This window comes from Perissodus microlepis, chromosome 20, assembly GCF_051167445.1.
Source record: "Perissodus microlepis isolate ML-2025 ecotype Zambia chromosome 20, ASM5116744v1, whole genome shotgun sequence".
Classification (NCBI taxonomy): Eukaryota; Metazoa; Chordata; class Actinopteri; order Cichliformes; family Cichlidae; genus Perissodus; species Perissodus microlepis.
In genome coordinates, this window is record NC_140480.1 from 32,130,025 (window position 1) to 32,143,068 (window position 13,044).

Sequence of the window (13,044 nt, forward strand, 5' to 3'; positions counted from 1 at the left end):
CGGCACTGAGACCCTCTATTAAATCGCACGTTGGTCCAGATTCAGTTGTCATGACAACAAACACAAAGACGAGCAGAAGAAGACAACAGCTGGACGGAGAAATGGTTAAAACGGGAATGAAACAGGAAGTCGACCTCAGAGCGTCGCCGCTGACACCGATAATCCAGTGCGAGCATGAAAGTGACGCATCAGCAGATTCAAACTACCGAGGCGCAAACAGGGGAGAAAAAAAGAGGGCTACATTTTCCTGCATCAGGGTGGAGACGTGTAGAGGAGAAAGAGGAGGAGGTGCAGTTATATTAAAACCGAAACCCTGACTGTGTTTTACAGCTGCTGTCTCTGCTGCCTGCCGCCCCTCCCTCTGTAGCTAACAGGCGTGAACCAGCTTCATTATGTGTTTATGAGAGAAGAATTTTTTACAAGATTAAAACAAGGCTTTGAAGGGGGGTGGGGGAGGCGGACGGGGGCAGTAAATGACAAAAATACTGTAATAACAGAGAGGAGGAGGAGAAAGAGGAGGGGGGAGATCTGAACTCTAATAAACATGGGGGAAAAAAGCCAAGGGAGGAGATTCCTTTATTTAACAATCTGTTTGATTCCCCACAGAAACAAGAAGATCAGGACGAGAGGAGACAACTGGACCTCCATCATCTCCTCCCGCACCGGAGGACGACTGAAGCCAACGAGCCTCGTGGAGCACAGATTTCCTCTAACAACCTAATTGAATTTCCGAATGCATGAGTGACTCCAGTGTTGAAGTCACTCGTGCAATATATATATATATATATATAAAAAAAAAAGAAGGAATATGAAAATAAAATGAAGATAAAACACATTAATGGCTGCAAGTTCACCGCTTTTATGATTTTTATAGTCACATTCTCTCCTTTAACATCTCCATAACCATTACATTAGACCTAGTCTTGTCTGAACTGCTCATTAGATCCGTTTTTATTGCTTTTTTTATGTCACACTGTTCCCCCTCTTCTGTCTGCTCCAATGGCAGCTTTATTTTTAATATATCATCGTTTCAGTTGCTCTTATATAACCCCCGACTGTGGTAGCTGCAGTGTTGGGGAGTTGTCAGAGAAATGTAATTAAACCCGTAGTTGAACTACATTTCACTGCATCTTGCTGAGCTTTCAGCTACAATCGCAATCATCCCTCACGTATTTAGATTACTTTTTTAGCATTTTTGTTGAAGTTAACTATTGAATAAGGAGCACAGAAAGAGAGGAATGCTGTGTTAACTCATTTTACCGGTGCTCTTCTGTTGCCTCACTCCCTTCTCCTTTCATCCTGACCACTGTAAAGGCATGCAATCATTCATCAGTCAGCCGCCACCACAGACTTTAACTTCACCGGAGTCCACGGGGGAAAAGAGCGGGCGTTACCCAGCATTCACACAGCAACAATGCCATACATCTCCTGCATCTCAACCTAAAAAAAGCATCGCCACAAAAGTCACCAACAAGTCCTTTGTTCGTGTGCGAGCAACAAAAGCCGAGAGTAAAACACACTCTGCACTGCAAAGACTGATCTTTTTTTTTTTTACAAACTAGTTTAGATCACCTTTATCTGAGTAGCTTTAGTTAGCTACGCTAGAGTTCTCCCTCAGGTGGCTTTTATGTAATTTGGTTTCTCCCTGTGCAGAATAAGTGGTAGGTCTGCTTTCACAGAAGTTTCCCCACCAGCAGATATCTGGAACAGGAATTTAAAACATTTTACTTTCTCACACAAAGCAGAGCAGATAGCAGATCGGTGGAAATTCAGGTGGTGATTATGCTTGTGTTGTTTTTTGGCTAATGCACTTCATAACTGAGGTGCTTCCATTGTCTGTGTGAGGTCATCACACAGTTAATTAGTCCTGAACGTGCAGAACTTTTGCACAGATTTTTTAATGATATTCATAATTCACCGCACTCAATGGAATATTCTTTAGATAATTGAAGTAAAAATGCTCCAAAAGGCATTCATATTACAAACACAGTGGATTGGTTGAGTTCAGTCTGTAATTATGAATTATGAAACTTTAGGCATTAATGCAATCTAAACTCTCTGGGTTATAAAACAGTTGCATCTAAAGCCTAAAAGCCTAAAACCATTTTTGTATCAGGCTGTAAACATGTTTATTTCTGCTGCGCAGTTTAACATTAGAGTCTATGGGGAGGGACGTAGTTTTGGAGCCAGCCTCAAGTGGTCATTGGAGGAACTGCAGCTCTTTTTAAGCACTGGCTTCAATTGTGAGAAGAACTCAGGTTAGAGAAGTTCATGAGAAAAGACTGAATTGTTTTCAATGAGACTCAAATACTTTAAAATGAAATTTGTATCAGCAGCCACAAACTCAAAGTTCTGCTTTAAGTAATCGGTAGATGTGCTTCAAACACTGAGTTTCATCAAAAACTGGGTCTTTGCTGCCAGAACACAGGCGAATGCGCCGACCATCGGCCAGAATCCAGCTGCTTCGGGCTGTTTTTCTCTTTGGTTCATTCATAACAGAAGAAAATGATCAGAGACTGTCAGCGATGAAACAGTAAAGTGTCTCCGTCACCGTCTGTGCTGCACACATCTGCATCTCTCAGAGTCTCAGAGCAGGAATGCAAAGATGTCAGGTGCCAGACTTTGGCACAAACAGGTAACCACAGAACAAAAGGCCCTTACTGCAGCATCATGTGGACCACAGCACCGATCTGATTGGTTGATCTGTCCCCTTACAGAGAACGGATTCAGGTCATTAACATGTAAACTGGATGCGGTCGCCCACAGAGACGCACGCCGACACATTCAGGCCGACACATCAGAGGGTTAGCCTTCCACCAAAAATCAGCTGAACTTCTAGAAAACGTTCAAAAGAAAATTCTGACTGAATGCTCGTTTCCATGCACTGCGGCTGATGGCCGGTCGGGCGAGCAGCAGGTGGAGAAAATTCACCACAGAACCACCGAAGAACCCACACGGTCGAGGTCATTAAAATGACTCCAATCGCAGCTCAAACAGTGCAAAAGGGAATCAGAAAACATGGCAGAAACAGGCAGTTTCTGTTGGTTGAAAATGACACTAACAGAATCAGGATTTCCCTTCATGATTATCATGGTTTTGGCATTATTGCAGCTATAAAAAAAAAAAAAGCAATAAAGCTGTCAGTCAAATTCAGATTATATTACCATACTATCTGTGGCAAGATAATTAAACTCATAGAACAGGTGCACGGAGGTAATGAGAGTCTGTAAACTAAGTCTAAACTGTACAAAAAGAACAAATATTTATAATATTTTCATACGTGCATAACTAACACGACCTATCACTTTCGGTCGTCATGCCACCGCTAGTCAAAGATTCATCCTAGAACGTGCCCTCGTCCAAGCAACAGCTGGCTGTGTCACCTGAAAGCAGCCAACAAATTTGTTATTTACAGAGACGACATCCGTTTAAATGTATGTCGAGAGCAGAGAAATCCAAACTCAGCATTCATTCGTTCAAACATGTGCTTCAGCTCGAAACTACTCTGGACCAACAAAGAACATAAACGTAACCTGCCAGCTCGCTGGCACAAAGACCGTGCGTTGTTCAAAGCCACAGATGTGCAAACAGTGGAACTAATTCCAGTGCACTCCCTATTAAAGGCTGGTGTCTGCCTCCATCCAGGCTGCTCCATCACCTGAACCGCATACAGTCTGTCAGTGCAGAAGTTAAACCGTCCTCAACCTGCCAATTCTCTAGCACACATTCCCCATCACACCTGAATGCACCAGTGTGAGAATAACACAGGTAAATGAGTGCAACATGACCTGCACACTCCATCCCAGCAGCTCCCAGTATTTTATACAATGAACATGCATTAGAGGTGGGCTGCGTCCCACTGTGTGCTACGTGTTAGGTTAAATTCTTTTTGCAAACCTGGATGATTTACTGACAAACGGCAGCTCTGCATGTTTGTGCAGCAATGTGAGTGCATGTAACAAGTGCTTCAGTTTCATCACCTTTAGATGGGACAGAATTAATCGCTAACCCTGTGGTTTCCTCTGGCATGCTGAAAATAGTCCTTGTATCACACCTCATGCTTTGTTTGTTTTTTTCACTTAATCAGTGATACAAAAATCCAAGTAGAGCTTTATCTAAATACACGTCACCTTTATTTTTGCAGGAGCTATGACTCTCTTTCCCCCACCAAAAACATCAAATTCACTTTATCTTCACTTCGTGTTATTAACCTAATTGTTTGCACACGACCTGCAGCATCTTCACTTCCCAGTTTAAACACCACCGCTCTAATCCAAACCTAGCCCCGTGACACATTCTCAGAAATAAAGCTTTCAAACAGCTTTCAAGCTTTCAAAAGCTTTTAACCTTTTAAAGGGCTGCCTGATGTTTTTCTAACCTGATCAAGAGGACACGGGTGAAGACCGAGCTTTAAAAAAACTGTCCCAAACCAGATTTGAACCCAAGTCTCCTGAAACTTGGGATGTTTCCTCCTCTATGACCTGATTCACTAGTGAGACTTTATATTCTTGGAAATGGTTGGATACTTCAGGCGTGTTTACGTGGACACAAAGCGGTCAGTTTCTCTCGTGACAGGCGAGCAGATGCTTAGAACATTGGAGTGAGATGATCAAACCACAGAGCATGTTACATACCGAGAAATGTCACTCTGTTAACACAGGAAGCCCAAATACTTCAGATGTGACACATTTCTGTTGCTGCAGGAAATTTTTCTGCAACGGCAGCATCACACCTTCAGAGCACTCGACTGTGTTTCCTGGCGGAGCTCAAAGTTTCCTCAGTGACTCACTGAAATGTCCTGATGGTTCAGCCTCTGTCTGAACTGACAGACGAGGCAAACGCTGCAGACAGTCGTGCATGCGTGTTGCAGACGGCAGAGAAAAACGAACTCCGGCGAGTTCGCTTCAACATCTGCAAACAATCTGCAGATTATTTTCCCATTTAATCAATTAATTGTTGCTGCTTCCAGTCTGAATCTCCAGCTGTGACGCATTCAGCCACCATGAAAACTCATTAAGGGCATTAAAACGCTGCACTTCATTCAAAGAGCGCGTTTAATATTTATCCCACCACACTGCTCTCAGTTATTGCTGTGCAACCTAATAGTTTACAAACAATAACTACAATGAGATAATAAAATATAAAGATTTATTAAACTAAACTGCAGTTTGAATGTGATATCACTGTAGAGCTATTAAAATCTGCCCCTCCAGCTACTTTATTACTGATGCATCAATAATAATGAAATATATAAACACAGGAGGGTTTCACACGGCATAACACACACACACACACACATGAAAAGAAGGATTGTAGATTCACTGATCAGAATTCATTCAACTTTATTCATGAGATAAAAAGATAAAAATGAGTTTTTTAAACACCCAAATCAGCCGACATCATCAAAACTTAATTAGCTTTAATTAATTATTCTGCCAAACTCTGCAACCTCAAAAATCACACCCAAGCAAAGAACGTGACAAGACCGATCAGACAAATATGGTTAATTATTCTTTGATTCATTGCTTCTGCTGTTTTTGCCACACAGGGCGGGGCTGTTATTGTCTAATGAGCCCATAAAGCTGGTTAACTGACCTTCATTTGTAAAGATGTTAAAGGATCCTCTGAGAAACAGACAGTTTTATTCAGTTATTAACTCGAGGTTTTATTGTCCGGCTCTGTGTGTCTCTCTCGGGGCCCTGCAGGTCCACGTCACGAGCTGGTTCGGTTTAATTAAAGCGCTTCATAAGACGGTACGAGAAGCTTTGCTGTTGTTCAGCAGGTTTGGAGCAGCGTTCCCGTCCCCGTGCGTCCTGTACTGTGCGGTGTTCACACATAGAGGGGTGAGTGTGACATAAGTCTGTCTGTCAGGAGTGGATAGCTTGCATGTTTTTGTTTTGATCTTGTTTTTACCCACAAATGTGTTTCACTTTTACTCACAGCTGAGAATCAGACACAAACTTTCTGAGGCTTTGGAAAGCACCGCTGGCTTGCCACCCACGTTTTCCATTTGGGCACTCCTCACTGAGAGGGATGATGCTCGCAAGATGCCACGCGTGTTGGTTGCTTTTTGGTTTTTCTGCCCTCACTATTTAAAATATATATATATGTTATGACTGGCAGCCCAAACGAAGCCGTCAAAACTAAAACTTAAAAGTTGCTGGAGCTTTCAATGCTTGGGCTAAAATAAGACCCTTCGCAGCATTTGTCATGTAGGTTAAACGATGACAGCCACCAAGAGCATTTAACGTGATGCTTTAGAAGTGTCCACATGTGATGAGCTGTGAGTGACGGGCCTGTTTCACTCAATCTAAACTGCTTTGAGAAGTGGCAGGGGCTTTGAAACAACAGCAGTGTTTGACGCTGTGTGAAGCTGACTGAGCTGACTGTTCATAGACGTCCAGTTTCTATGCATTTTCAGGTAAAACTGACTGCGTTTAAATCCTGTGACACTTGTACTAACAGGTTGGGGCGGGTCCATTTTTGACTGGGATGGTTCTGCTTGCTTTGAAATGCTGCTTCATCCTGAATTTGATGTTTTACTTGTAATTTACTGTAAAATATTTTGTTCTGAATAAAGATTTCCAGGGTTTTACTGCACAGTATTGCACTTTTGCAGCAATGCTGCATTTTTGCTCTGTGATCCACCGGTGACCTGTCCAGGGTGAACCCCACCTCTCGCTTAATGTCAGCTGCAAAAGGCTGCAGCCCCCCTGCCTCTCTCCAAAGGATAAAGCAGGCAGAGCTAACAGATGGGTGGATGGATGGATAGATGGAGACCCGCCGCACTTCTTCTACAGTGTACATTGTCAAGCAGCTTTCAAAGGAAACAACACAACTCAGACACAATAATGAAGGGTTAAGTTACCGATCACTGCACACGGGGGACACTTTTCATTTCAAACTGCAGGATCTACTGTTTCTGTTTTATTTCACTGTTGGTGAGTTTTTATCGTGTTTCACGTCAAACATTTTTGTCCCAAATGAGACTTCAGACACAGACCATGACCATGAGTCTCTGCTGCAAAGAAGCACACAGATTTCAGCATTACATGGACTCGTGCATCCTCGGGTTGGCACACTTTTAAGTGGAGGGGAGGGTTTTCGTGGGAAATTCTTCCACATCTTAATTGAATAAAGCCCTCAAACAGCAGCAGCTTTGTCACAGAGCTTGACACAGCGGCTGCACCTTTATGTGCACAGCGCTGAATAAACTGCCAGCAGCAGGAGGAAGACACAAAAAGATGTTTACAGGGAGATGCTTCACGTTTGTAGCTTCTTTTCTTTCTTGTTTGACATGCCTGAAGTTCATCACTCTGAACACTTTACTGAAGCCGTGACTGCACTACCACGGAATAAAACCAGCGTGAAAACAGAATTCAACAGTCAGCGACACATTTCAGAGCAAAAGAAACACAGCTGCGGGAAACTTCTGCGCACAGCGAGAGAAAGCGACGGTCAGAGTCCACGGCTCTGTGCCACTGATCTGATTCCTGCTCCACTAATTAAATAACGGCGCAATTAACGAGAGTCAGCTGTCAATCAAAGCCTCATCTACGAGCGAGAAGAGCGCACAGCGCCTGAGGGACGGAGTGAGAGAGGGGGAGAGAAACGGGCACTTACTTCTTTCAGGAAACAGTCCGTTTTTCTTTCATTCCTCCAGAAAATTAAAATTAAAGAGGCGACAAGAACTGAAAGAGCCTGAACACCGGGCGAGAGAGAGGGGGAGAGAGGGAGGACGCAGGACTACCAACAGACAGATGGAGAGAGAGAGGGGATGACAGGAGAGAGAGAGAGAGAGGGAGGGAGGGTGAGCAGCCGGCTAGATGGCTGTAATCCCATTATTGTGAACGACACATTGTTCTGAGAGAGAGAGAACGAGAGACGTTCACAGGAAGCAGGGAGAGAGAGAGTGAGACATTCAAAGAGAGCGGGAAGAGAGAGAGAGACCCACTGGGAATAAAAGGGGCGGGGCTTATCTGCCACACTCTTCTGGGTGGTGTCAGAGGGGGCGTGGTCTTATATTAATATTTAATAGGTAGGTTGAAGCGTGAAGTTAGAGAAAGAGAGGGCGAGAGGTAGTAAATCAGAGTGTCGCCACACCCCTGCAACTGTGTGAGCTGCTGTGGGCTGAAGGAGTCCAACCATGAATCCAGCCCCAAAATACTGCAGCACCACCTGCAAACTTCTGTTATTATTACACGATCAGACCAGGTGCTTCGACATATTCGACAAGCATCTGGCCAGATTTGAGTTTATGAGAATGAAAAATAATTGCTACACCTGAAAGGAAACCGACCAGCAAAGCTCAAAAACACAATTTTCTCACACAAACGAGAGTTCTGAGTATTTTTAAAGTGGTTTAAGTTTTATTTGCACGCGGTTATCGAGACGGCTGTGGCTCGTGTGGTTAAGCTACTCCGGCTACCCCGGTCCACATGTTGAAGTATCCTTGGGTAAGATACCAAACCCTGAGATGTCCCCAGTGCACCTATTGGGGTGTGTGCATGGATGAAAAAGTGTTCAGGCATGGAGGTGTGCGATTGGGAGAATGAGACTTGTAGTAGGAAGCACTTTGAGTGCTCATGTTGAGTAGAAAGGCACCGATCCATCTTTGTGAGGGTGCCTTTGCACTGCAGGAAAGTTGGACTGTTAAATAGCAGCAAATCAACACAACAGTTGGCCTCAAAGCGCTTTATACTGTAAGGTAAAGACCCCACAGTAGCACACATGACAACTCCTTTACGGAAGTGTTAACACGGGAGTCTATGGGGATTTAATTGGTTTTAGAAACAGCCTCAAGTGGCCATTGGAGGAACTGCAGCTTCTTTTTTCCACTTCCGTGTTGGTTTCCTTTTCAGCCTGGAGGTCTGCTACTCTCTAACCGACCCTTTTAGACTTTATGCTTCCACTGCTGTGCAGTAAGATCCATCAGATCGAACTGATGATGAAATGATTTTGCAACAGCTTTGTGATGCAGTTGCATCATTGCTGTTTGTTGCATCCACCTAAATGGTGAGTTTTATGTTGTCGATAGTCAAGTGGAAGAGGAGACGAATGCTACCGCTATTACATTTGGTGCTTCTTGTCATCGTTTTCTCCAAGTCGACCTCCACCCAGCAGTTTTTCTGTGCCCAGAGAAGTACCTACCGCAGAGTAGGCCGTTTGTTCTGCCCGAAAATAGCAGTAAAAGAGGCTCTTCAAAGGCAGTTCCTGCTGTTGGAACCGGAACAGACAGCCACCAATACATGCAGTGGGAAATTATTACATTATACTTGTTTAGTCAAAACTTTGTGTTAGTTTAAATGAAGTGAAAATGCAAACAGAGCAGGACTGTCCCAAACCAGGGACACCATAAATAAGTGTTCCAGATATTTGACTGATTATTGATTGATTATTACTCCAAAACCTCAGCCAAACTTGAAAGCCGAGATTTGATTTTTGCTAAACGAATAAGAGAGAAGCTGCAGCAGGAGGCTGGAGTGGATTTAGCATGTCCAGGATGGAGACCGTCCATAACTCTGTGCTGTTCAGGTTCTGTTTTTTAGTTCATGTTTTCTCATGAACTGCTTTAATTGAACAGAAGCGACTTTTTCCTGCGTAAAAGCCGAGCAGCTGCTATCTGAAGTGCATCGTGAATCTTCAGACATCTATCTCTGTTCACTTTGATGCTGAAGAAAACTTATATACTAAAAGATTCTCAGGCAGAGTCAGAACTTTCTGTGGGTTTCTCGTGGTTTATTTTGGATAGAGATCAGACACAATGACATCCTCAGGAAGTGGAAGTAACACAGAATCTAAACATGCTGTGTGTGCGCCTCAATGTGAGGTATACGTTCTCATTTCTAACACTAATGCCTGCCTCGCACCAAACTTTTCAAGCACTTTTAGTGTCTCAGACAAATTTCCATCGTGGCATTAAAATCCTGACAGTTTTGTGGAAGCTCATTTTGATGGCTAGGTGTAGAGTGAGCATAAAAAAGTCTTTTTCTTTTCTTGAATGACTGATAAATTCAGATTTCTCTAATATTAATGTACATTTTTCCGACTTGGCCTTCTCTCTGACTAAAAACTGACACATTATCTTTAGACGTGACAATTTCCCAGACCATAGCAAGTCTTTTCAAAGTCTTCTAGAGTGTGGTAGGTATAAGATAAACTTCCTGTTCTGCTTATATAACCTGCAGTTCTCTGATTGAGGATGTTGGCCTCATGTTTCGCTGACAGTCTGAAAACTGCCTTTTCACAACTGGAAACAAATCAAAACCAATTTACCTGCAGGATTACAGGATACAGCTGCCAAAATGTGACAACGCTGCAGCCACTTCCTGTCAAAGCAGGCAGCCGGACGTTATCTGTCCGTGTTATACATGTTATGAGATATTTGAGTCATAATTAACAGGCTCGGGGCTCAGATTTCGCGTGCTTGGGGAACGCCGTGTTCTTCAGTAAAACCTCCTCTGCAGCGAAATGAAGCGTCTCACAGAGAAAGCAAAGTCCCTCTGAGGACGTCTCTCTGAGGATGTCCCACAGCCGACGCATCTCTTTGATTCTCCTCCATCAGCTGCTGCTGTGGGCGGCCCAGCAATCCCACTGCGAGCCACAGTGCATGATGGGAACCAGCTGCTTAGTCTCCTGCATGTTCTCACAGTCTTCAAATTTCAGCAGGTGCTCGTCATTTCCCTGCTCCGGACCGAGGTCGGTCTTATTCATGTCTTTTTGATGTTGTTTGCTCTTCTTTGCTCTTCCTTTGTCAGGTTTTTTTGTCCCACACAGAAATGAAATCCAGCAGCAGAGCAACGAGCAGACTCACGTTATCAGATTGGCTCGGGATCGACAGTGATCGGCACTGATCGGTCAGAGGAAGAGTGTCTCAACTAAAGGTCTCTGCTAAGGTGAGTGAAAGTTTCTGTTTTCTGTCGCCTGATTGGTTCACAGCTGACAGGTCACAGCAGGTGAGAATCCCAAAGTGTCCAGGTCGTCATGGTAACCACCGACTGTTTAATGTGATGTGAAGACAGCGTGAAGACTTGGTGCGTGCGCGAGTGTGTGTGTCTGTTATCGCCGTCATCTTATCTGTGACACACACTCTGCTGGTAAAACATGTGTGTGACCTCAAGTGACTCAGTGTGTGTGTGTGTGTGTGTGTGTGTGTCGATATACTCATGCATTCATTCATGTGTGTGTGTTAGAGCTCAGCTGGGAGTGTTTGTCCACCTCTCATCAGGAGCCCTCATGTAATATTAATCACACACGCATACTTAGGGTCACACGCACTACTGAACACACACACACACACACACACCGATCACATCAATCAAACACACAAAGAGAAACACACACAGCCGTACCCCAGGATTAACTGCTATCTATCTTTGTGGGGACATTTTGTTCAGGCCTCACTCTGGGACGGGCCTCAAAGGGCCGCTCAGGGTTCAGATCTGTGGAGCAGAAGCAGGTTTACGCTCAGGGTTACAAAAGCGTCACACTTTCCGCACTCGTGGGCTAAATTAAGTCATCGGGCTCTTTGTGCGGTTGTCTGCGAACTTCACATTGTCGCTGTTGTTGTGTAGACTTGTCTGCATTGCCGCCACCCAACTCTGCATGTAAGTAACGCTTTCTCCAAGCAGACCAGAAAGTGCATATAATAAGAGCAACCACCCGTCCGTTGTGCCTGCAGCTGTCCGTGTGTGCATCCGCAACCCAGTATAATCCGGGCCCGAGTGTCCCAGGAGTGCAGTGTGTGCCTGAGGGTCCTCGCAAAGATAGGAGAACGGCCGTGTGTGTGGCCAGCTGGTGCAGCAGCGTCCATGATGTGATTTTATATTTCTGCATTAACGTCTCAAACAAACACTCGTTATTTAAAGGCCATTTAAAATCCGTCCACTCAACAATTTACTGCCAGTCACACAAAGGAAATAAAACATGCGACCAATTATAGCCTGCTCTCTTTTTCTAAATAATCCACTGCAGGACTGTGTCCTCACTGAGCCACACACTCATGTTCTCAGCTTTTCAGCAGCTGTTCAACAAACAACAACAGACCACATACCTCCACCAAGGCTGGAAAGTCTCTCTACACCCTTGATTCAGAATCATATTTGGGTTAGTAGTAGATATTTCATCTCAAAGGATGAAAGGATGGATAAAAAAATATTACATTTTTCCTTCAAGATTCCTGCTTCTAGATACTCCAAAAGTTCATGATGTTGGGCCGAGCTCTGGATACCATCCACCAACACACAACTTCTTGAGCAATCTTGCTAATAAACTGGACAAATAAAAAATAAATTGAGCCAATCACAGTGGAGATAACACCCATGGGAACAAAACAAAAAACTTGAAACTTGCTAACTTGAAATTCAAAACTTTGCTACTTTCTGCTGCCGGCTTGCTCGTGCATCCTAAAACATCTGATGTAGACATGAAGAAAAATGAATAGATTCTTGAAGTACACTGAGACTAAAGTGAGAGTTTTCAATATTTCATAAAGGGATCTTTACACATGGCCTACTGTGGTTCCATGTAGATGCTCAATCATCCAGGCAAGGAAATCCCAAAAAGTTGATTCTGTTCATCTGGACAGAGAAACGTTTCGTCACTCGTCCAGATGACTTCTTCAGTCTCAGCTGACTGCAGGTTTCCCCAATCTTATAAACAGCACATTTGCACAATAACTGAAACTAGCACCACTGAGGGAACAATGGACTGTGAGGTCAGGTTTTTGATCACTAATATGCAAATTGTCATGACCATTGATCAAAGACCATGAGTACCATTCACAGTGTGTTGGGGAATGGCTGCAATCACAGCATTGTAAGATGGTGAAGAGGTCCTCTTAGGCCCCCTCCTTGATTCAGAGATGGTCTTCCCCTTTTCACGTAAATGGCCTCCTTTACTCCGCACCCATCCAGAAAGTGCACATCTTCATCATTGAAAGTGTCCATTGGCCCGTAGGTACGTTTCTGCCACTGAAAACGGTACATCCAGATGAACCGAATCAACTTTTTGGGATTTCCTTACCTAGATAGATTGCAAATATGT

The 13,044-nt window shown here is 43.9% G+C and overlaps 1 protein-coding gene across 2 annotated transcripts in view; it reads right to left on the reverse strand.

Moving 5' to 3' along the window:
• plxnb3 (plexin B3) overlaps positions 1-13,044 on the reverse strand; it is a 95,452-nt gene that overhangs the window by 49,617 nt on the left and 32,791 nt on the right. The window contains exon 1 of one of the 2 annotated variants that reach the window (XM_084918215.1): positions 7,624-7,898. The exons of the other annotated variant lie outside the window; for it this stretch is intronic. The gene's annotated coding sequence lies outside the window, so the exon portion shown is untranslated. Of the gene's footprint in view, positions 1-7,623; positions 7,899-13,044 lie in introns of those variants that run through there. 2 annotated transcript variants of the gene reach the window in all.